Here is a 25,901-nt window from a genome sequence, read left to right on the forward strand (position 1 = left end):
GTAGAGACAGGGAAAGGGTAGGAGGTATAGAATGTGGAACAGTCAGAAGGCAGACCAGGAAGGGAATAGAATCTGGAGTTTAAAATTAATTAATTAATTAATTAATTAATTAATTAAAAAAGAATAATAGAAATAGAAGGTGAAGATTCCCAGTTCAAAGGCCCAGAAAACATCTTTAACAAAATCATAGAAGAAAATTTCCTTAACCTGAGGAAAGATTTGCCTATAAAGGCACAAGAAGTTTACAGAACATCAAATAGATTGAACCAGAATGGAACATCCTCCCACCATGTAATAATCAAAATATTGAATATTCAGAATTAAGAGATAATTTGAAAAGTTGTAAGGGGGAAAAGCCAACATACTGAGATTCTAAAAGCTAGAAGGACCTGGACAAAAGTGTTCCAGACCCTAAGAGACCACTGATGTCAGCCTATACTACTATACCCAGCAAAACTTTTAATCATTACATATGGAGAAAACAATATATTCTATGTCAAAACTAAATTTAAACAATACCTTTCTACTAACTCAATCCTACAGGGGATACTAGAAAGAAAATGCCAACCCAATGAGGCTAACTATAACACAAGACATAAAAAATTTCACACCATTAAAACAAAGAGACTGTTTTGTTTTAAATTGAATAAACTTGACATGACCAATTAAAATATCAGTTGACATAGTAATGTACAAGGGGAAAGATCTAATGTGGTCCCACTCCTAGAATAACTACAGGCAAATAATGGCTGCGGAGAGAATGAGAATTAGCCTCAATCAGGCATGAGTCAGGATGGTTAGCTAATATGAAGTTGTCAGTCATGACACCACATACATACAAACAACAAAATGATACCAAGCAAGTTTTATTTATATATTTATATATTTTTACATATGCATTTGTGCCCATATACATACATTTTTTAATTATTAATAATAATATAAAATTATTTTATGATGCAATATTTGAAAGTATTTATTATATAGGCATAGAAAACTAATAAAGTATAGTGTTAAAAATACTAAATACACATTTTTAAAGCCTGAGTAGACATTCATGTGTTTCAGTTTGGATCAGTTTGGGCTAAGCTTGTCTATGTGACAGTGCTGGAATGAGGTCTTTTAAGAGATATTGTTCAATTAAATTTCTTTACAGAATTGATATCAGAAACATTTTTTTTTAATTTCTGGGAATATTTTTGGTCTTCTTGAATAACTTTCTCATATAATTGTTTTTGATCCATCTTTTATCTAGAAGTCTCTCTTTTTCATCTCTGTCATGATCTGTGCTTTAGAAATCTGACCCAAAATAACTATGTCCTTGTAACCCCCATTCCCTACTTTCCATTTGTTTCATTCATTGGAAGTAAACAAGGATTGTGATGTGTACAAAGAATATAACAAAAACTAGGAGAGAGAAGGACAGCCTTTAGTTCACTATTATTTCCAACTTACAATGTCTTGTTATTGGCATTAATACTATAGGCTTAAAGCATATACCAGCTTCTTAATATTATTTGGACTGGAGTTTCCCTATATTGGCTTTTTGATCCTCCAACTCCAGTTATGCCCTTGTATGTAGTAGCTTTGTTTAATATTCTTACTTAAATGATAGATGATATATCAGGATCCTGAATGAAACACCATCCAGATTGTTGGTTATACTTTAAAGTGGTAAATTTGGAAACAATAGAATGAACAAAGAACACTTAATTTCTTATTTTCTTTTGTAGATGAGTCTTCTGAAAAGAAAATGAATTATTCTTTGCTACCCTGTGAACGGTTTCTAGTCCACAGAAGTCTCGATTTCAGTGGGTGATATGTAAACCGACTAATGCTCAGGTTCAGTTTTAGAAAGCCATTTAGATTTTAACATTATTTATAGATGCCAAAGTAGACTTTAGAATGAATTAAAATATTAACATTATGTTATTTATTTGGGTAGCCCAGCATAGTTTATCAATGATCAAGGGTAGCAGGTTAAACTTCCTAAATAAAAGAATATTTCATATTTTAATTATGGATAATATTTCTATTTTAAAACTATTACACATGTCTATTTCTTGAAGCATGTGAGCAGATGTAGCAAGAAGTAATTTCTTACATGTTTTTAAACTAGTTTGTTCTATGAAATAGTTTCTTTATAAAACTGACATGTCCCCCCACTTCTTCCTCTCTGGACTGAAAGGGAGGGACCTAAGATGAAGTGCTCTACAGTGCAGAGGGAGAACTTGTAGAGTTCACTTCCAGTGGAGGGATGGGGTTGCCATCCATCCCACAGTCAAATGCTCTGACCCAGAATTGTTCCTGTCTGAAGGAACTTCAGGGACAAAAATGGAAAAGATCCTGAGAGAAAAGAAGTCCAGTGACAGGCTCAAATTGGGATCCAGCTCAAGGGGAGGCCCCTGGTCCTGACACTATTACTGATACTGTGGTATGCTTGCAGACAGAAACCTAGCATGGCTGCCCTCTGAGAGGGCCAACAAGCAGCTGAAAGAGTCAGATGCAGATATTTACACCCATTCAATGGACAGCAGCTGGCAACCCCTGTGATTGAATTGGAGAAAAGCTGGAAGAAGCTGAGGAAGAAGGTGGCCCCATGGGAAGACCAGCAGTTTCAATGACCTGGACCCCTGAGATCTCTCAGACACTGAGCCACCAACCAGGCAGCATACAACAGTGGATATGCGGCCCCCAACACATATACAGAAGAGGACTGCCAGGTCTGACCTCAGTGAGAGAAGATGCACCTAACCCTTGAGAGACTTGAGACCCCAGGGAATGGGGAGGCCTGGTGAGGGTGGGTGGAGTGGGGGCATTCTCTTAGAGACTGAGGGAGGAGATATGGGCTGGGGAGTACTCAGGAGACAGAGCAAGAGGGGCATGTAGACTGGACTTTAAAAAAGGAGTAAAGAAGAAAAGAAAAACAACACAACACAAAATAAAACAAAACATATCAAAAAACCAGATATATATCCTTTAAACTTATCAGAAGCAATCAACTACTGAACATCAACAGATCACAAAAAGATTTTTAAATAATATTGTAGGAATTTTCTAAGAAGAAACTGGGGTCTACTATGTAGTAAAAAATGGAGATGAAATACTGCGAAAGGATCATTCTCAGCACAGTGTTTCTAGTCACTGCTCTGATAATTGCTTTAATATATTTAGGATATAAACTTCATAAACCTTTGGGCAGGTAAGTTATCTTTATTTTCACATTTTAAATGCCAGAAATAGTTTTCTTGCTTAATTTCTACAATGCCATCTTTTATAATAATCCGATTTTATGGAGTCAGCCTTTTGTTGGCTGGTGACATTTTCCTGCATTTCCATAGACATTTTCATTTTTGACACTGAACATTTCCGACCTAGTTAGTTATAACTTTCTCTGGTGTCTAATTTCATATAATGTTCCCTTTAAACTTTTGACCCTATTTGGGGATGGTGCTGCTCATATTAAGCACAGAATTTGATAATCACAGTGCAGCTTTCAGATATTTTTGTTACCACTCATGCCATCGATCTCTTGCTTGAGGCTTTTTAAAAACTTCCTGCAATGTAGATTATCAAAGTTTGTGCCATATTGTATCTCATTTTGAACTGCAGAACAAATAGCTTCATTATATACTAAAATTCTTGGATTCTTCTTTCTTAAAGCTGATTCCTTTTCATCTCTCCACTGCATTTACTATACTGTAATGTAATTACATACATCTTTCTTACGAGGTTTGGAATGTTCAATTTAAGTGTGTTAAACTCAGTAGACATTTTTTTTGTCATTTTTTTTTAAAGATTAGTTTTGGCTCTTAGACTCTAAACATTGAATAATAAATTGAGACTTACACTCTAGGCATGGTGATACCCCTAGAAGTTCTTTTATTGTTAAGGCTTGTTTCCACTATCCTGGGATTTTTGTTTTTCCATATGATGTTGAGAATTGCTCTTTCCATGTTTGTGAAAAATTGTGTTGGAATTTTAATGGGGATTGTATTGAATCTATAGATTGCTTTTGGTAGGATAGCTATTTTCACTGTGCTAATCCTACCAATCCATGAGCATGAGCGATCTTTCCAACTTTGAAGGTCTTCTTCGAATTTTTTCTTTAAGGAACTGAAGTTCTTGTCATAGAGATCTTTCACTTGCTTAGTTAGAGTAACAACAAGATATTTAATGTTATTTGTGGCTATTTTAAAGGCTGTTGTTTCCCTAATTTCTTTCTCAGCCTATCATTTGTATAAAGGAAGGCTACTGATTTGTTTGAGTTAATTTTATATTCTGCCACTATGCTGAAGTTGTTTATCAGCTGTAGTAGTTTTCTGGTAAAATTTTTGGGGTCATTTATATATACTATCATATATTCCACAAATAATGATACCTTGACTTCTTCCTTTCCAAAGTTGTATCCGGTTGATCTCCTTTTGTTGTCTTATTGCTCTGGCTAGAAGAGCAATTACTATATTGAATATATAGGGAGAGAGTGAGCAGCTTTGTCTTATCCCTGCTTTTTGTGGGATTGCTTCAAGTTTCCTTCCATTTAATTTGACATTGCCTGTTGGTTTGCTGTACATTGCTTTCATTATGCTTAGGTATGTGCCATGAATTCCCTATCTCTTCAAGACTTTTAAAATGAAAGGGTATTTTATTTTGTCAAAAGATTTTTTTAAACATCTAATGAGATGATCATGTAATATTTTTCTTCAAATTTCTTTATATGGTAGAGTATATTGATGGATGTCCGTATATTTAAACATCAGTGCATTCCTGGGATGAAGCCTATGTGGTCATGGTGAATGATGGTTTGGTGATATTGGATTCAGTTTGCAATATTTTTTGAGTATTTTTACATTGATGTTCTTAAGCTAAATTGTTCTCTTGCTTTGTTGGGACTTTGTGTGATTTAGATATCAGTATGAACTGTGGCATTATGGAATACATTAGATAGTTTTTCTTCTGTTTATATGGTGTGGAATAGTTTGAGGAATAATGGTATTAGTTCTTCCTTGAAGGTCTGGTAGAATCTGCAAGAAAATCATCTGGCCCTGGGCTTTTTTTTGGGGGGGGGAAGGAGATGGGAGATTTTTAATGAGTGCTTCTATTTCCTTAGGGGTTATGAGACTAGATAGTTTACCTGATCTTGACTTAACTTTGGTATGCAATATCTCTCTAGAAAATCATCCATTTCATCTAGATTTTCCAGTTTCATTGAATACAGGCTTTTGAAGCAAGATCTGATGGTTTTTTTTGTTTGTTTGTTTGTTTTTAATTTCCTCAGTTTCTGTTGTTATGTCTCCCTTTTCACTTCTAATTTTGTTAATTTGGATACTGTGTCTGAGCCTTTTAGTTAGTTTGACTAAGGGTTTATCTATCTTGTCAATTTACTCAAAGAACCAGCTCTTGATTCTTTATATAGTTCTCTTTGTTTCTAATTGATTGATTGCATTCCTGAGTTTGGTTATTTCCTGGGGTCTACTCTTCTTGGATATGTTTGCTTCTTTTTGTTCTAGAGCTTTTAGGTGTGCTGTTAAGTTGCTATCATAGGATATCTCCAATTTCTTCACCATCCCTGACCTCAAACTGTAATACAGAGCAATAGTGATAATAGAAAATACAATGGTATTAGTACAGAGACATACAGATCAATCAGTGAAATAGAACTGAAGATTCAGAAATGAACCCATGTAGCTATGGACACTTGGTCTTTGACAAAGAAGTGAAAATCATACAGTGTGTGTGTTTGTGTGTTTGGGGGGGTATCTTCAACAAATGGTCTTGGTCTAACCAGTGGTCTGTTTGTAGAAGAATGCAAATTGAACCATATGTATCACCTTGTACAAAGCTCAAGTCCAAGTGGATCAAGGACCTCTGCATAAAACTAGATACACTGAAACTAATAGAAGAAAAATGGGAAATAGCCCTGAACACATTGGCACAGGGGAAAATTTCCTGAACAGAACACCAATGGCTCAGACTCTAAAATCAACAATTAGCAAATGGGACCTCAGTAAATGAAAAGCTTTTGTAAGGCCAAGGACACTGTCAATAGGACTAAACAGTAACATACAGATTTGGAAAAGGTTATCACTAAACCTACATCCAATACAGGGCTAATATACAAAATATATAAAGAACCCAAGAAGTTAACCCCCAAAAAACTGAGTGAGGTAACTCAGATCCAAGAGGACATGCATGGTATGCACTCACTAATACATGTATATAACCTGGACCCCTGATATCTCTCAGACATTGAGCCAATAATCAAACAGCGTACAGCATACACTAGCTGTTCTGCGGGGGGGGGGGGGGCGGGGGGCAACACATATACAGCAGAGGACTTCCTGGTCTGGCCTCAGTGAGTGAAGATTCACCTAACCCTCTTAAGACTTGAGGGCCTGGGGAATAGGAAGTCCTGGTGGGGTGGGGATCAGGGATGGGGACATCCTGTTGGAGACTGGGAAGGAAGAATGGGATGAGGAACTGTCTGAACACGGACATGGAGAGGGATAATGACTATATTGTAAAATATACTAAAAATAATTTAAAAAAATAAGGTACAAAATTAAAGAGAGAATTCTCAGTGGAAGAATCCTGAAAGGACCAGAAGCACTTAAAGAAATATTCAACATCCTTAGTCATCATGGAAATACAAATAAAAATTACCCTGAGAATCCACCTTACACCAATCACAATGGCTAAGATAAAAAACTTAGGTGACAGCACATGTTTGGGAGGATATGAAGAAAGGGGAACACTCCTCCACTGTTGGTGGGATTGCAAACTGGTACAACCACTCTGGAAATCAGCTTGGTGGTTCCTCAGAAAAACTGAAATAAGTCTACCTGAAGACCCAGTTGTACTGTTACTGGGCATACACCCAGAAGATGTTCCACAATATTACAATGACATGTGATCCACAATGTTTATAGCAGCCTTATTTATAATAGCCAGTAGCTGGAAACAGTCCAGACATTCCTCACCTGATGAACAGACACAGAAAATGTGGTTCATTTACACAATGGAATACTATTCAGCTATTAAAATCAATGACATTAGAGCCAGGCATGGTGGCACACACCTTTAAACCCAGTACTTGGGATGCAGAGGCAGGTGGATTTCTGAGTTCGAGGCCAGTCTCGTCTACAAAGTGAGTTCCAGGACAGCCAGGGATATACAGAGAAACCCTGTCTCAAAAACAAAAACAAAAACAAAAACAAAACAACAACAAAAAAACAAAACAAAACAAAAAAATAACCAACAACAACAACAAAACAAAAACAAGAAAAACAATGACATTATGAATTTTGAAGGCAAATGGATGGAACTAGAAAATATCATACTGAGTAAAATACAGACCCCAAAGGACATGCATTATATGTATTCACTGATAAGTGGATATTAACCCAGGAGTACAGAATACAATGATGTAACCCACAGACCTTAAGAAGTTTAACAAAAGGAAGGCCCAAGTGAGGATATGAATTTCATTCCCACTTAGAGGGAGGAATAAAATAATCATGGGAGGCAGAGAGAGGGAGGGATCAGGGTGGGAAATAGGAGGGGAAAAAGAGGGCAGGATCAGATATGGGAGGAGACAGGAGAGAAGCCCAGAAAGCCAGGAGAATGGATGGAAATATGCATCTGAGGGGGTGTGGGTGGGTTGGTGGGAATCTCTAGAAAGTCCCAGAGACCTGGGATGTGAAAGGCTCACAGGACTCAGTGGAGATGACCTTAGCCAAAATGCCTAACATTGGGGAATAAGAACTGAAGAGCCCACCTCCAGTAGATAGACAGGTCACCCTGTGGAGGGATGAGGTCACCAAGTTACCTTCAAAATATTTGACCTAGAATTGTTCCTGTCTAAAAGAAATACAGGGACAAAAATGGAACAGAGATTGAATAAAGGCCAGCCAGTGACCCACCAAATTTGTGATCCATCCATTGTGCTGGCACCAAATCATGACACTGTTACTGATGCCATGTTGTACTTACAGATAGGAGCCTAATATGACTGTACTCTGAGAGGCTCTAGCAGCAGCTGACTAACACAGATACAGACACAGCAAAGCATTGGACTGAGGTCGGGGATCCATATGTAAGAGGAAAGACTGAAAGAGCTGAAGGGGATGGTAACCCCATAGGGAGACCAACAATATCAACTAGCAAGGACTCCCTGGATCTATGGTCAGAGGCTAAGCCACAAACCAAAGAAAATACATGGGCTGGTCTGTAGCCCTGGGTACATATGCAGCAGAGGACTGCTTTGTTTGGCTTTAGTGGGAAAGAATGAGCCTAATCCTGTAGAAACTTGATACCCCAGGGAGGGGAATATGGGGAGAGTGAAATGGCAGGTGAGGGAGTGGGTTGGAGAGTATCCTGTCAGAGGCAAAGGAGTAGGGAGATGGGGTGAAAAAAGCTTGGAGGGAGTCTGGGAAGGGGGGAAATGTTTGGAATATAATTAAATAAAACCATAAAAAAGAAGTAAAAAAAAGAGTTATAGTTTATGTTTAAGTAAAAATAAGACCTCACAAGAAGGGCAAACAAAAACTTAACCCTTTCTGTAAGGTTTATAGGCTAGAGTTTGTATGACTTATATTATTGTGCACTGCCAGCATCTTTAGGGACATACAGACTTTGAAAAATTACCTTTTTTTCTGATCCATATTTTTTTAAAATTTTTATTCTTTCTTCATAGGGTTTCTTTGTGCAGTCTTTGCTATCCTGGAATTTGCTCTGTAGACCAGGCTAGTGTTTAACTCACAGAGATCCATTTGCCTCTGTCTCCAGAGTGATGGGCTTAAAGGTATGCACCACCACCACCCAGCTTTTCTCCTGAATCATATTTGATAATTTAAAGATCACCTTATAACCATTTTGTTGTTCACATGCCAAATGATTTTACAGAATATACATGCATTAAAATTCTTTACCTGGACATGAAAGGCATCTGCTTTCAGCACTGGATCTTCAGGTTCTTTCAAGGCCACAGCTAGGAATACATTTGAGTTGATAGCTAAATTTAGGCAAGGATAGAGTAGAATGTTGCTGCAATATGACTGCACATTGTACAAGAAGGAAGATATCATATATTCAAACTGGTAGCATCACCTAGGTGATATTTTTGGAGATTTTATGCAAGCTTTTTTTTTTCAGTCCTCAAAATGGGTACAACAATAGTTATCACATACTTTCTCTGAGGCATTTGTTTCATTATACCATATTTCCCCATGACTTTTCTTTTCTAAGAGTTCGAGTTTTATTACAGAGAAAAGGTTGGCTTGCCAGTTGGCACAGAACACATCCTTGCTTCCTTATCAATAACTTTCACATTTTGATCCCAATTTCCACCTCATTTTTTTTTCAATTTCAAATTAGTTGTAAATATGAAAATTTTAGTGTTAGGAGAAATTATAGTGATCACCTGTTAACCTCCTTATCAGCAAAGGTAACACTAGTAGTATTAATAAAGTAATTGAACAATTCAGATGGTTCACATAATAAAATGTAATATCTTTTTAAACTCCAATGCTAGTAGCACATATTTAACTGTAATCCTTTTAAAGCCCATAGCTAGCATAGAATCTTTAAAGCTTTCTTTTATGGTGTCTTAGTCAGGGTCTCTATTCCTGCACAAACATCGTGACCAAGAAGCAAGTTGGGGAGGAAAGGGTTTATTTGGCTTACACTTCCATACTGCTGTTCATCACCAAAGAAGTCAGGACTGGAACTCAAGCAGGTCAGGAAGCAGGAGCTGATGCAGAGGCCATGAAGGGATGTTCCTTACTGGCTTGCTTCCCCTGGCTTGCTCAGGCTGCTCTCTTATAGAACCCAAGACTACCAGCCCAGAGATGGTTCCACCCACAAGGGGCCTTTCCCCATTGATCACTAATTGAGAAAATGCCTTACAGCTGGATCTCATGGAGGCATTTCCTCAACTGAAGCTCCTTTCTCTGTGATAACTCCAGCTGTGTCAAGCTGACACAAAACTAGCCAGTACACATAGCCTATACCAGTTTTAATCATTTGGTAATTAAAATACTCTTCTTATGTAACTTATCAATATATTTTGAATTAATAACTTGAATTTTATAGAAAAATTCAAAGATGAAAATAAATACCCACCTTTCACACTATCATAGCCTATTTGTACACCCTATTAATCTATGGTCATATCTCTTGGTAAAGAATAAATAATACATAACTATCTTCTTTTCATAAATAGTTTTCTAAACTATTACTTCTAACAGTTGCTAATATTTCATTCTAAGAATGTCATAAATTATTCAAACATTAAATGACTTCTGAGCATTTCTGCTGTAACTGAATGTTTGAATTTTTTAAAATGATGCTGATAAATGATACTGAAAGATACAGTCTCTGTTTTGTGTAATTTTAAAGATGATAATATTTGATACATTTTTGTTCTGATCTCCAAGATTTCCAGATTATTTTTATGGTCTTCATATATAGTGAGACAACAAATTGTTTTGACAAGTCTTCTGAGAGCCTACATGAAAGGTAGCCTGTTAAAAAAAACTTCAACAAAAATGAGACTTTGAGACCTGGGTATGTTACAAGAATTTCTATGAATAAAACCAAATGAGTGATGCCTTTTAGAAAAGCGAATGTAATGTCATGTATCTTTATAAAGTCAGTAAATGCCAACAACTTTCCAAAAGTAAGAAAAGCTAATTGATTTTGCTTCCACCCATGAACACATGGAAACAGCAGGTTTCATGCGGCTTACTGGCTGCCTTGTCAAGGCCCATGTTTGTTTAACATTAGCAAACTCAAGAAAAATATCTCAGTCTCATATTGCTTTATCACTCCTAATAGCTTATTTCAACAAACAGTTCAGAACTGTAGAACAGACTAGATGTCTAATCTTGTCTATCAGTGCAGACTGGCAGAACACTGTTTTCAACATCAAGACAAACAGTTGCTGAGCTGTCCATAGAGTACACACTGAGCAGAATGCTTGTCAAAACGGGGTTTATATCATTTAGTATAGATATAAAGCATATTGTGAACACATTAGCAATATGATAGAACATGATAATTGTAAAACTATGGAAATGCAGTAGAATATACATATATATGCACATACATATGTGCTTGTGCACATGCATGCACACACAAATACACACACAAAAACACAGTGATTGTTTTGTTTGCAGAATTAACATTTATTGATATAATATCTGAAATTTTAAAATGGAATGCTATTTAATCCAGTAATTTGCAACTGCCAGACTACTTTAATACACTGTTCATAAGGATAGTATGTGTTTTGCTGGGAACTCTTTGGAAGACAGTTGTAAGGCATTATCAACATTTACTGTGCAATGACCTAGAGGTTTCATCTATTACAATTCTATTCATAGACAATGCAAAATTAAAACAAATAAAATATTTGTGTAAGTGAATATCTGTCAGCATATTATCTACAAAACAAAATCAAACAGAGAACCTGTTGAGAACATAATGTATCTATTAACAAGGGAATGATGTAGATATTCAGTGGGATATTGTTGTCCATTATAAAAGCATTTAGAAGTACTAACTCTGCTGGTCTGAGCTCATGCTTCATAGTTATGTGAGAGTAAAATATTATAATATGAACTAGTTATATAAGTAAACCTTGTATTCTTTCATAGCTATAAGAATACTCTACATTGGTATAATTGATAACACAAATAGACGTATTTTCACAAATTAATAAGCAAAAAATAGAAAAAATGAAAAGGAAATGGGAAACTTTTTTTTTCTCTGGTAGAGTAGTAAGGTTACTGATGGAATTGTAGGAATCAGAGTTTCACATTCATATACTTGCAACCATACATATATAGAGGCCATATATATATATATATATATATATATATATATATATATATATATATATTACCAGCTTACATACATAAATACATCTTATATACTAGAGACTTACAGGTTGTTTTAACTCATTAGTTTTGTAGTTTTCTATATTATTAACTTTCATGTATCTACTTATTCATTCATTTATCCAGTACAGGGGTGCTAGAAACCCAATCTTGATTTAAAATATATAGTGATTTCATATTTATAAGTATTTTGACAGTATTGTTTAAAATTCAGTTTTGGGTTTATTAATTAAGGTGTTATGCCAAAATCAACAGGAATTTCACACATTCAGTTTTACTCAGGGATTACTATCTTCTAGTCTCTCATACAATTTTCCAAAGTAGTAAAGTTTACCAGGGATCCGTCCCATAATCAGCTTCTAAACGCTGACACCATTGCATACACTAGCAAGATTTTGCTGAAAGGACCCAAATATAGCTGTCTCTTGTGAGACGATGCCGGGGCCTAGCAAACACAGGAGTGGATGTTCACAGTCAGCTATTGGATGTATCACAGGGCTCCCAATGGAGAAGCTAGAGAAAGTACCCAAGGAGCTAAAGGGATCTGCAACCCTATTGTTGGAACAGCATGATGTACTAACTAGAACCCTGGAGCTCTTGTCTCTAGCTGCATATGTATCGAAAGATGGCCTAGTCGGCCATCAATGGAAAGAGAGGCCCATTGGACTTGCAAACTTTATATGCCCCAATATAGGGGAATGCCAGGGCCAAAAGAATGGGAATGGGTGGGTAGAGAAGTGGGGGGCGCTATGGGGGACTTTTGGGATAGCATTGGAAATGTAATTGAGGAAAATATGTAATAAAAATATTAAAAATCAAAAAAAAATAAAATTCAGTTTTGGGTTTATTAATTAAGGTGTTATGCCAAAATCAACAGGAATTTCACACATTCAGTTTTACTCAGAGATTACTATCTTCTAGTCTCTCATACAATTTTCCAAAGTAGTAAAGTTTACCAGATTGGATAATATTCAATTTCATTCTTGTTCTTTGCATGTCCTTTGACACAAAGTGCTAATGAGCAATGGAATGGCTGGTAATATTGAAACACTGAACAAGATCGATTTGCAATTGTCAGTGACAGAAAGTGAGAGAATAGAATGACAGTAAATAGTCCTCTTGGTTAAACAAGAATGGATTCTTCTTTGTGAACATTAGGAAGAAATGTAGCAGTTGTATGGTAAAACTAAATGGGATCAAATATGAGCTCTGCAAAATACTGAATCTTAGACTAATTTTTATATATTTCTGACTGAAATTAATTTTGTTTGTTTGGTAATAAATACAAAATGACATAATTTTATTGCTTATCTTTATTGTTTTGTCATTAATAATCTATCTGCACACCAAATTTCTCTATGCCAAACATAAACAATTTTGTTTCAGAAATGGCAAAACATAAACCAAAAATGCAGCAACACACATATAAAACTTCCTTTAGCACAAATCCTATATCAGGGGTGGCTCCATGCATCAAAGAAGTCTAAAAAAAATTGCCTTAAATAATTATGGAGATATTTTGGCTCAACTTTAATGTCTCAGTGTAGACAGATTTTGAATAATAAATTTTGACATATGAAGAAAATGTGAGCATACATGTTGCCATGTGTTGAAAAATCTCACTATGGATCTGCCCTTCCTCATAAGATCAATATTTGGAAAGGCATTTCCTCAGATAGATGCTTTTACTCATTTGGATGTACAATGTGATTGAATGCAACTGAGCTGCTATTATTAATTCTACTGAGAAATAAATGTTATTGGGTGCATTTATGCATTGGAAACTGCCAGAAATAGTTTTTTAACCATTAGAACAGTAAAAATAGTTACAATCAGTTTTTTTAATTCATAGATGTAGAAATTAGGCAACTTGTGGAAAATTAAATGATAATTTAATGATCAAGTAAGATTTCACAGTAAGTTATGTTGGTTTCCATATCAGATGCTTTTAATGAATGAATAATTCCCTCAAAAGTATGTACAGTTGTTGATGGATAGTATGGATTAAAATGGCATTTGGTAAGTTTACTGGAGTATCTCTAAGCAAATTCATAGCAGAATATATTAAGATTAATACTTTGTGAACTTTTGACATTAATGTTAACTTTTGGTATTGCTTCTTGTATATTGATATACATAACTATGACTTGTATATTAATATTGTCCAATGAGGATTCATGAAGTATTTTAGTTTTCATTATGAAGCTTTCAGCTAGCTAAATTTAGAAATTTGTTGATTAACAATTAGAAACATGCCCTGTCCTGTGCTTCTATTCTCAGGCTTGATATAAACTCTCTAGGTCCTGACCTTACCTTTCTCAAATGATATTGTTGATATGGCTGATTGAGTATGGCTTTCCACTTTCTTTGTCAATTCATAACTCATATGCATTGCATAACTTCAATTTTATCACCAGATCTCCATGTTACCTTTCTCTACTTTTCATTATGTTTTGAAAGATCAACATTATACATTTCTGGATTAGGACAATGTGGATGACTACCAGATTAACCAGATGAAAGGAAGAACATTAGGTTTAGAGATTTTTCTTCATACTACTTCCCTGTCTAGTCAATATAGACATTTAACTAAAAGGCCAGATGGTCACTCTACTTCAAGATTGCTGTCACAAGCAACTCCAGTAACTCACTTCTTTGAAGGTCTTTATTCCTTACTAGCTCAAATATTTCATCTTGTCCTTTTTATTATTCTCATTATCTTTCCACATCTTCAAATATTATTTTTAAAATTTCCCCAGAATATTTATTGTGAACTGATAACTTTTATGTGTTGGTTTGAATAAAAATGCCCCCCTTTGGCTCATATATGTAAATACTTAGTCATTAGGGAGAAGCACTACTTGAGAGGGATAAGGAAATTTGGTCTTGTTGGTGTAGATGTGCTTTTGTTGGAGGAAGTATGCCACTGAGAGTGGGCTTTAAGGTTTCAGAAGCCCAAGAGAGGCTCAGTGATTCCATTCTTCTCCTGCTCCATGCTGATATGGATGTAGAACTCTCAGCTATCTCTCTACCATCATGTCTGCCTATAGGCCACCATGCTCCCCACCATGATGAGAATGGACCAAACCTCAGAAACTGTAAGCAAGCCCTAATTAAATGCTTTCTTTTATAAGATTTGCAATGCTGACAGTGTTTCTTCATTACAATAGAACACTGACTAAGAGTGTTCTACTTGACTTTCTATAGAAATCAGTATCTACACTGGGTACATATTGATCAATGCAACTGTATCTCTGTAGATTTGTACATCCTATATTGAAGAAATTTATCTTAGACTGCTATGATATCTCAATGGGTAAAGTGTTACTCACATAAACCTGATAACCAGCATTTGATATATTCACCCATACAAAGGAGAGAACCAACTTTACAAACTTAGCCTCTGATCTCTACATGCATATTATAGAATGTGAACACATTTACAAACACACACGCACAAACAAATATATATACACACACACACACATACACACACACACACACACGCACACACACACACAGAGCACAGCACACAGACCACCATGCATGCAACGATAATACATAAAACAAAACAGAAATTTAATTCAAAGAAAGTCTAATATTCCATGTTAAGTTCTATGGTTCAGATAAGTATCTGCAGGTGGTATGAACAAAGAGACTTTCAGAAAGATTGGGCTTCCAATTTTTGGATGGAAATTGGAATTTACTTTTACTGGAAACACCTGTGTGACTAAACAATTAAGATGATTTTAGTTTTTGTGAATTAAAAGCTTAGAATTCAGAATGTGGTATATCTTTTGGACAACAAATTCTCCTAAAGAAGATTATAAAACCTATGGTCCTTTCTGTCCCTCTATCACTTACTAGCTATGTGGTACTTTTTTTTTAATACTCTGACTATCCAAAGTAATAAGCCTCACCTCAATCCCACATCAACTGTTAACTGAATAAGGATTTATACTTGAAAGTCTGAATCAAAATTACTGATTTGCTTTGTACAATAATTATTTCCATTGTTATATTGGTGATCTATAAATGGAATAAATTTCTGTAGTTAACATCATGTTAAAACACCATGACCATGGCACCTTACTGAAAAATAAGTGGGACTTATGGTCCCATGAGGAGAAGTGTCCATTATGACAGGAAGCATTGACAGCAGGACTATGAAGCTTAAAGATCACATCTTCAATCCCAAGGATGAAACCGTAAGAGCAAGAGAAGTGAGATGAGGCAGTGTATTCTCAGACCCTTCCCCTAGTGTGTAGTTCTTCCAGTAAGGCTTATGGACTGGAGAACAAGTATTCAAATACCAGAATCAATGAAGGACATTCCTTACTCAAACCACAAATGAAACAAAGAGGTACCCAAGAACATTTCTTGCTAGTATATAGAAGCAAGTATTTTAGGTCCAAGTATACCATGTCTAAATAATTACTTTTTCTGGTGCTTCTCTTCTATCAATTGTATCAGCTTAACTCTTTGAAAGAATGAAAATGTGTTATCTGAACTAGAGAAGCTTATTGCTTATCTTCAGGTGGTATGAAGATAGAATCTTGGAGAAAGACTGGGCTTCCAATTTTTCTTTTTAAATGGAAAACTTGGAATTGACTTTTACTGGAAGGACTTCTGTGACTAAACAATCAAGATCAATTTAATTTTCACTGAATTTCTATCATATAAACCAAGGCCTAATTTATTTATTTTTTTCACCAAAATAATTTTTTGTTAATTATTATGCCTCTGTACTAGTTTATCAATTAACATGGTGGAGAAACATCTACACTTTATGCGTCTACCTTGTTTGAATTTCATTTCTAAAATTAGAAGCATGATATTTACCATCCCAGAGTTTTAATTTCTAGGTGGAAAGACATTATCCAGAAATAAAAGACTGTGTACCCTATTGTCATCTTAAATACTTCATAGATTTGTTACTAAATTTAAAAATAGCACTCAGTCAAGTTTGTTTTTTGCTAGAACAAACCTTTTCTAAGTTTAGGCCATTTCCAAACAGTTATGGTCTTCAAGGTACATATTAAATGTAATTATTAGAAAGAAAATCTCTATATTAAGTCCATATTTCTAGATTATTTGACATATTTTAATAGAACATTATTTCCTTATAGATGAATGACTAAAATTTCATATTAGAACAGTTTGTAACATTTCCCAAGGACTCTGTCATTTGAAAGTTAGCCTCCAATGTTTATACAGTAAAGATACTGAAAAAAACACTTTCCCTGGAAATGACTAGTGTCATTTGGTTTGTCCCTAGATTTCTATGACACAGTCTCTTTTTGTTGTATCTTGATTGAATACTTTTTGGCAGATCTCCCCCCTCCTCATGGATATCATAAAATCAAGGCTGTAAATATGGGTAATTGTAAAACAACTGAAAATGTAAAATACTGGAAAATTACTGACAGACATATAGCTCAGTTTAATGTTTTCAAAATAATAATCAACAAAGATGTATCTGTTCACTTAAATTGCCAATTTTTCATTATTTTGTTTGTCTGTTTTTTGTGTTTTAATTGTATATATTTTATTATTTTATAACAAGTAAAATATTACTTTTGAATTGAAAATAATTTCCAAACAAGATAGCTTTTGTACTTTGGAAAAGTACTAGATACCTTTTATTACTGTGTGTCTTAGGATGAACCTAAGAGGAAATTTTATGACACAAAATAATTATGAGTATAAAATAACAATGGTTGACAAACAACAATAGCACTAATTATGATAGGCTGAAATCTTTTTAAAGATGAGTTGATTTGTTCCAATAAAATTAAGCAGAAGGAAATTTCCATGTTACATTACAGAGGTGTTAGTTTTTTTTTAATTGCAAAATTTTATGTGAAGTTTTTTTTTTATTTTTTTTTATTTTTATTTTTTTAGCATAAGAAAAGCCTAAGTAGGAAATTTCATTTAGAAAATTCGGTGATACTGAGAAGGAATGGAGAAAATGTGTGAAAGATAAGGAAATGTGCTGGGCATGAAGGTGGCAGAAATGTTCTCAAGGATTTCTTGCAGACAGTCGGGGCAGACAAAGCTGTGAAATAGTAAGATTGCATCTGTTTCAAATCTGCATATTCTGCAACCCTGAAGCCATTACCTACAGCTGAGGAGTTCCAATAAAAGTGATTTAAAAACTCATTCTGGATGCTTCCAGATGCCAGTCCCCTGGGGTTGCCACCAGGCATTATTTAATATGAGCTTGATGAGGTTTCAATCCTCTTCCTGATGCCCGATTCAGCTCCTCTATAGGCATCCCCTTTTGTCTGTAACTGGCAGGATGATACAATGATTGGACATTTTTAAGAAATCCTATTGGTTTTAGGCATCTATTTCCTATACATTATCTATGACTTATTTTACTCTCCTTTACATTTGTGTAACTAATGCCCAAACCTGAATCTCCTGAATTATAATTTTAAAGTGCAATTTGACAGAATATTCTGTCAAAGGAACCAAAAGGAAGAAAACCTAATCATGACTTTAGAGTCCTATTACTTTACAAAATAAACATGTGACTTTATGTATCTTTTTCAGCTAAGATTTATGATACTAATAAGATACAATCACTGGAACCAGGTAAACTGTGACCGGCTTTAAAATTATTAAAGTAGAAACATACCTATAACTATAAATAAAATACATAAGATGTTTGCTGCTCTTTACAAATTCATTATTTCTAAAGGAATAACTGGCAATGAAGCAGGTATATATGCTTCATGAAATATATCTATACACATATAATTAAAATGAAGTTATCCCATAAGTGGCAATAATGTTTCTACTAGATATATTAGTAGCTCATGAATAATAAGCTCAATGCCAGGAATGGGTTACCTCTTGGATTTGTTGGCAGATGAGTTCCAAAAGACCAACCAACCTTCATTATAGGTTACTAGCAAAGATCCTGGTTACTTTCCATAACTTCACAGTAAGAATATGTTTCTGAAGACAATACATGCTTTAGTCATAGAAGACAGATATTAAGATGGTACTCATTTTTTGCCTTCATCCCTACTGGCTTGTTTTCAAGCTACCAAAGTCCTCATCTGCAAAACTGTTGAAGTAGAGGTTTACTAACACAGAGAGCCACAGCCCAACAAGGTACAGAGAGTTTCAATTAATCTGGACTCCCAAGAACTCTTAGACACTGGACACCAATCAGGCAGCATGCACCATCTGATATGAGGCTCACAATACACATACAGTAGAGGACTGTGGGGTCTTGTTTCAGTCAGTGAGGATGCACCTAACCCTCAAGACACTGGAGGTCCCAGGGAGTGGGGAGGTCTGATAAGATGGGGGATGAGGAGTTGGGGACATCCTCATGGAGACAGGAATGGAGAGGAGGTATGGGACTTGGAACAATCAGACGGTGGATCTGGAGGGTGATAAAATTTTGACTGTAAAGGAAACGATTACATATTTTTTTTTTAAAAGAAAGACATTCAATCCCAAATGGAAAGTATGTTTCAATCCCTTTCTCTAAAGGCCCAGGTATCAGTGTAAAATACTGAAAAGAAAGAGTGTTAGAACCAGACATACTGGATGGCTACAGGAAAACAGTATCTTCTGCAACACATGATGGCTGCAGATATGAATTTACATAGTTTATGGTAACATGCAGAAGACCTGTCCATGTCAAAATTGACCAAATCTCAGAATGAAGATTGGAGTGGGCATCAAGGTGTACTCCTAGTGGAGAAGCCATTAGCAAATTTTTAGCTGCTAGGAGAGGGAGAGCCAGCTTTCTCTAAGAGGGCCCCTAATTAGTCAGCTACAGTCCAGTGAAAAGCCATACATCCAAGAATATTTGAGCAATACAAATTTGTCTTGATGGTGAAAAAAAAGGACAAAAATTGTGTAAGAAGGGAATAGGTACTCAACTTGGGAATAGTTGCAAGAGGAACATGAGTATGATCAAAATTTATTGCATGAAATTCTCAAAGAACTAATAAATCAGAAAACACCAGGAATACTTAACATATCATTCTTCTCACATTGAGTACTGAGAAGTAAGTGATAGACTGTATTTTGTCTTCTTAAACTGCTTGGTATGTCAAAGATTCTCATTCAATATATGTTAGATGCATAAATGAATGGTTCTGGTTAAATGTCCCTTCTTGCATGATTGATACTGATTGATACTTATCACAAGGAGTTTCACACTTGGAATATTATCATGACTATGCCACTTCCCAGTTCCTATAAAAGTAGTCAGCTTTTAAATTTTTGGCTTATGTCAATAAACTATATATCAAAATCTGTCTTTTGCGGTCTAATTGCTCACATTTCGGTGTTTGCAATGATTCACAACCTATCAACTACATTTTTAAAACTACATTTCTAAAATCCAGATTTTGTGTGTGTTTCTGTTGGGCATTGCACATAGCCATATTATAAAGGAGAACCAGGTGCATAGTTCCCTTGCAATGTGATTTTGCTCTACCAAATATTCTTTTAAAATCCCTATGTATCTGTGATCAAAGTCATATCTACAAAGCTCCATGATTTTAGGCAGGGAAAAATAACCGTTATTTTTGGTTAATTAGTAACCAAAATCTCCTTTATTAAAATTCCACTCTTTTCTATGAATATGTTCTCTTTAGCATTATCATATATTTCCACAAATAAAATGTATGCCATTTAGTTGCTGTTCTCTTCGGTTTCATTTACTCCTATTTGTTAACTGAAGTGGCGTCCTTGCTTCTGGAGGCAATACCCCCCCCCCCAAAAAAAAATCAATGAATCTACTCCCTATGTCTTGTGGGAAAAGTCAATTTTTATATTGTACAAACTAAGAATAAATAAAGTAAATTAAATGTCACACAGTCCCCATGATACTCTTCAGTAATATGTAATTTAGTATTTACAAAAATAGAGTAATCACCCTTTGTCTTAAAATGCTATTTTTCTTATTAAACTGAAAAAGCTGTCTTATATTTACCATCATTACCTTCTCTTTCTTCGTTATGATTCTTTTATGAGTAGATGCTCATGGATGTAGAAAAAAAGGAAGAAAAAAATAAAATAAAATAAACCATGTTTTATATCAGAGACATTAAAGGGCCCTAGATTCCTAAGGCTATTTTGATGAGTCTGATTGTATAACTATTAGTGCATACAGAATGCTTCATTTCTGTTACATTTAGAATAAGAGCCGAATTGCTCTGAGAAACTGCCTTGATGTGTTTTATATAGCTGTTTTATTAATCTCTTTCATTTAAAAAAAAAGGATACAGACAAATAGAAGAGAAGTAAGCAAATTAGTTTGCATTCAAGTTGATTTTGGGTTTTGTAAATAAACCTGGATGGGAATACCTGATTGGTTTTCAGTGGTTCTGGGCATGGCCAGAGCAAAGGGGAGTAGTTCCAAGCCCTCGAGTGTCTCTCTGCCTCTCAGTATTCCTCTTTGCCAGTTTGGCAGTTCATCTGTGCTAATCAAATCCATCAGGGATTGACAGGTGGTGAGTGGGTAATAGAATTTCAATCTATTTAGCATAATCGTAGTATTTAGTGCAATTCCCAGGAAATTGTATGGTATTATTTTAATAAGTGAATTAGCAAAAGTGAGCACTTTACAATTCTCACTGTTCATTATTTAAAGTAGTATTTAACTTCGTTGACCATCTTGGTCACAGAACATGTATTATTTACAGTCCAAGCACATTATTAACAAACAATAAATAAAATTTCAAAAACTTTACTTGTGAATCTTTTAATGAAGTATATATTGCAACTAATAATTGATAGCTTTAGACCTTCCTACAAGGACTCCTACACATAGAACTAATATTCTATATGCTACACTTTCTGTTTTTGTTCCATAGCATTTTACATAACCATAGATAATTTACTTCAGTTTATCCCTGTAAAAAATTTTTCCTTTTGCTTTTTGTGTGTATCTACCATAGAAACATGTGAGTATCCAAGTAACATAAGAGTCCTTCCTTCCCTTCATATGGACAATGGTAACCATTAAAAGCTGGCTTTGTCAAAGTGTTACCAATTAAACACTTTAAAATATTTTCAGAAATGTGAACAACAGTAACTACTTAAGATAAAAGCTCCTAGGATATAGATCGTTATCAATATTCAATTAATATAAGAATTAAAAGTAACATGAAATGTTCTAGGAAACCACTATAGAAACATTATGTACAATGGAGTATATGTTCTATTTTATAATCCTGTCTCATAATGTATAAAGTAACTAACCTTTACATTTAAAGATCAATGGGAGAAATGATTCAGAGCCACCTGAATGGATATACAAGAAAATTACTATATATTTGGCTGCTCGTTGTTCAAGGAATAATTGTGTGTAATGTACTACCTGGACAAATCATTCTATGTTTCAAATTTATATATGTTTTTCCTTTCTTCCTGACTAATAGATTATAGGTATGTAAATTACATTGTTCCACTCTTGAACCTAAAGTAAATGGCACACGGAAGAAGTGATAGTTAAAAGTAGTTTCCTTTATATATTACTACATATAGAAATATCATTTATGGGGCTGGTGAGATGGCTCAGTGGGTAAGAGCACCCGACTGCTCTTCCGAAGGTCCAGAGTTCAAATCCCAGCAACCACATGGTGGCTCACAACCATCTGTAACGAGATCTGGCGCCCTCTTCTGGAGTGTCTGAAGACAGCTACAGTGTACTTACTTATAATAAATAAATAAATCTTTAAAAAAAAAAAAGAAATATCATTTATGTTCTGAGAAGGTGGGTGTTTGAAAATATTAGTGATTTGACTACAGACAGGATTTTATGAATAATAAGTTATTGTATATCAAAAGTTCAATTACCTCTAGAAGTCTATATGCCACATCATATTTTAATGAGTCTGTTTTTATTTCCTAGAATATGTAAAATTTATTACTATTACTATACCATAAAATAATATTTTATCCCATACAATATTTTCCAAAATTCTTGCAGTTATAATGCTTAACAAGGTGCTTATCCTGCCTGTGGAGATGTCAAGAACCTACCGTACTTTTGTGAAAATATACCCAATATATAAATAAAAGTTTCCCAAAACAGCATTATTATTTCTATTTTTGGAAATGGATCATATAAGAACATGGTTGGCAATAATAGTTATAGTTTTATGTAAAGATCATGAGCTTAAGAAACATATTCTTTAGAGTCTAGCTTTTTTGAGGTTATGTAATTCCTGAGTTATTTGCTTATTTAAATGCATATAGATAAAAATTCAGACAGACACAAACTAATATATGTCTGTTTCTCCTATCACAACTAAATTCCTATCAGAATTTTTCAACTGTTCCTTGATAATTGCATTTATTAAAATTCTTATTTTATTATTTTTACATTCTTTGTTAAGTTTAGTCATGTATATTTACTATTTAGGGCAGCTTCATCTGCTGTTATCATCTCTTATCCCTCCTGTCTTTCAGTGATTTTTTTTCTCTCCAAATAGTCCCTCATTGTCTATCTTGAATGCAGGTTCTAACTTTCATTTCTTAGACTGGTTTGCTGAAGTTGTAGTTCCTAATAAAGTCAAGCAAAGAGAGCAAACATTAGATGGAACAAGAGACAGAGAGAGAAAAAAAGGGAGAACCTATGTGATATGTAGGCAGAAAGGGTAATAAAGGAGATGAAAATGTTTAAGTAGGAATGGGGTTGGGAAGATAGGTAGAAGGAGTGAGGGGAAGTTTAACCAAAACTGACAATGCTTGATATATCACTATGGAAACTTACTGTTTTCTAGGTCTATTTTTAAAATCACAATTAAAATACTGTTTGAATGGAAGAGCCCTTCATAGGCAGATAATGCTCTTCTCAAACCTCAAAAGTTATTACATAAAAAATTTAGTACCAAGTATAGTTTATGGCTCCAGAGTACCCTGATATATATATATGACTCATAGCCTTGGTTATCCACTAGAGCTAGAAGATGGGTTACAGGACACTGAGTATCAAAATGGATCCAAGCTGGAAGTTTCTTCCCTCCTGACTGGGTATCTTAAAACCAGAAGTTTTTCTATAAGCTGCTACAAGAGAAAATGTATCAGCTGTTCTATCTGTGAACATCATAATCTAAAATAACTAACTTTCTTGCAAGATGCTTACCAGTGAAACAGATACATGACTATTATGGAAGTAAACAACTGATTTCTGATGAATGTGAAGTAGGTACTATAGAAGGCAGCTCATAATTTGTAGTGCATATCTGATCAAAAGCCCATATATGTTTTGGAGTTAATAGGCTCTAGCAAGAAACTTACTACTGTTGTTTTTCTAACTGGGCAAGGTTTGTAAATTCTTTGTAAATATTTATATTTGTACCAATGGATTAGTGAGGCCCTCAGCATTCATCACAGAAACTTCCTTTGCAATGGGAGGTGTTTAACAAAGAATCACAACTGGACAAAATTCTGAGAAAAAGTGGATACCTTGTTTAGTCATGGATAGGGCATCCATATGTCCCAAAACCCTCAAGGACTCGGGGAACATAGTGAAAGAGAAGGCATAATTTAAGAGGCAGACATGAGAAGAAGTGTTGAGAAAAACTGTCTCCTGAACAAGATATAGCTGTTATAACTATGACCACATAGCAGCTATGGTTACGAATACAAGAGCTGCTCAAGTTAAAGTTGTCACCATAGCATTAAATATTGAGATAGAGGCTCAGGAGGTCTTAACTTTCACTGAAGGACTATGGATAGATGATCTGCAAAATGAAATGTTGAAGTAAGTTTCATTCCTATATTAAAGGTAGTGGGCAAGGAAACTGAAGGATAGAGAAATTAAAATTTTGCTCAAGGACACAATAATTCCATCTTTAGGTGTATTTATTGCCAAGAAATAAAAACATCTAAAATATTCATAAGATATGTATCAAGAAATATGGTACATTAAATTAAATTATTATTTTAGTCATAAGAGAATAAAATCTTGTCATATGTGGATGAACCTGGAGGTCATTATGTTAAGTGAAATAAGCCATACTAACCAAGACAAGTGCCTTGTAGTCTCAATAACATAAGGAAAGTAAAAATATGCATGGCATATATACTATCCATATACTAGTACTATATCCAAGGATACTAGTAGTGGATCCAGGGTTTGGAACGGTTAAGCAGAGATAGCAGTGGAAAAAAGTTGACTGCTAGTTATACTTACAGGTAAATAGGATTAATAAGTTCTAATCATTTATCATTCCAAAGTAGAGCACCTAGAAATGACAATTAGGTTCTGTATATTTAAATAAGCCAAAAATGTTAAGTGTTTAATCATGAAGATGCTAAGTGTTTAGGGAGACAGATTTGCTTATACTAAGTTAAATGTTACACTATGTATAAAGGTATTGAAGCATGCACATTATCTCACTAATATGTATATTTTTGGTTTTCATTACTAAGTACATTTAAATAAATTCTTTCAAATCTCCATTTTATCAAGATATTTTTTTAGTAATTTTTGGGTGCTTCAACACAACAGACATGGTAGTTACAGTAATTACATTCACTATAATCTTTATCAAAGAATATTTAAAGCATCCAGAAACAGATTCACTTTCAAGAATCTCCCACTCATATATCTATCTGTATACCATTAAAAATAAAGAAATATTAGGTATTTTCCTCATTTACATTTCCAATGCTATCTCAAAAGTCCCACATACCCTTCCCCCAACTCCCCTACCCCCCACTCCCACTTCTTGGCCCTGGCTTTCTCCTGTACTGGGGCATATAAAGTTTGCAAGTCCAATGGGCCTCTCCTTCCAGTGATAGCCGACTAGGCCATCTTTTGATACATATGCAGCTAGAATCAAGAGCTCTGGGGTACTGGTTAGTTCATAATGTTGTTGCACATATAGGGTTGCAGATCTCTTTAGCTCCTTGGGTACTTTCTCTAGCTCCTCTATTGGGGGCCCTGTGATCCATCCAATAGCTGACTGTGAGCATCCAATTCTGTGTTTGCTAGGCCCCGGCATAGTCTCA

General features: G+C 34.8%; 1 pseudogene; it reads left to right on the top strand.

The window, feature by feature from the left end:
* Nucleotides 1–3,092: 3,092 nt before the first annotated feature.
* The window catches only part of LOC110286377 (fructose-bisphosphate aldolase A pseudogene), a 40,528-nt pseudogene continuing 17,719 nt past the window's right edge, over nucleotides 3,093–25,901 (top strand).

The sequence above is a fragment of the Mus caroli genome, unplaced genomic scaffold, assembly GCF_978045245.1.
Source record: "Mus caroli unplaced genomic scaffold, Mus_caroli_1 scaffold_5, whole genome shotgun sequence".
Taxonomy (NCBI): Eukaryota; Metazoa; Chordata; class Mammalia; order Rodentia; family Muridae; genus Mus; species Mus caroli.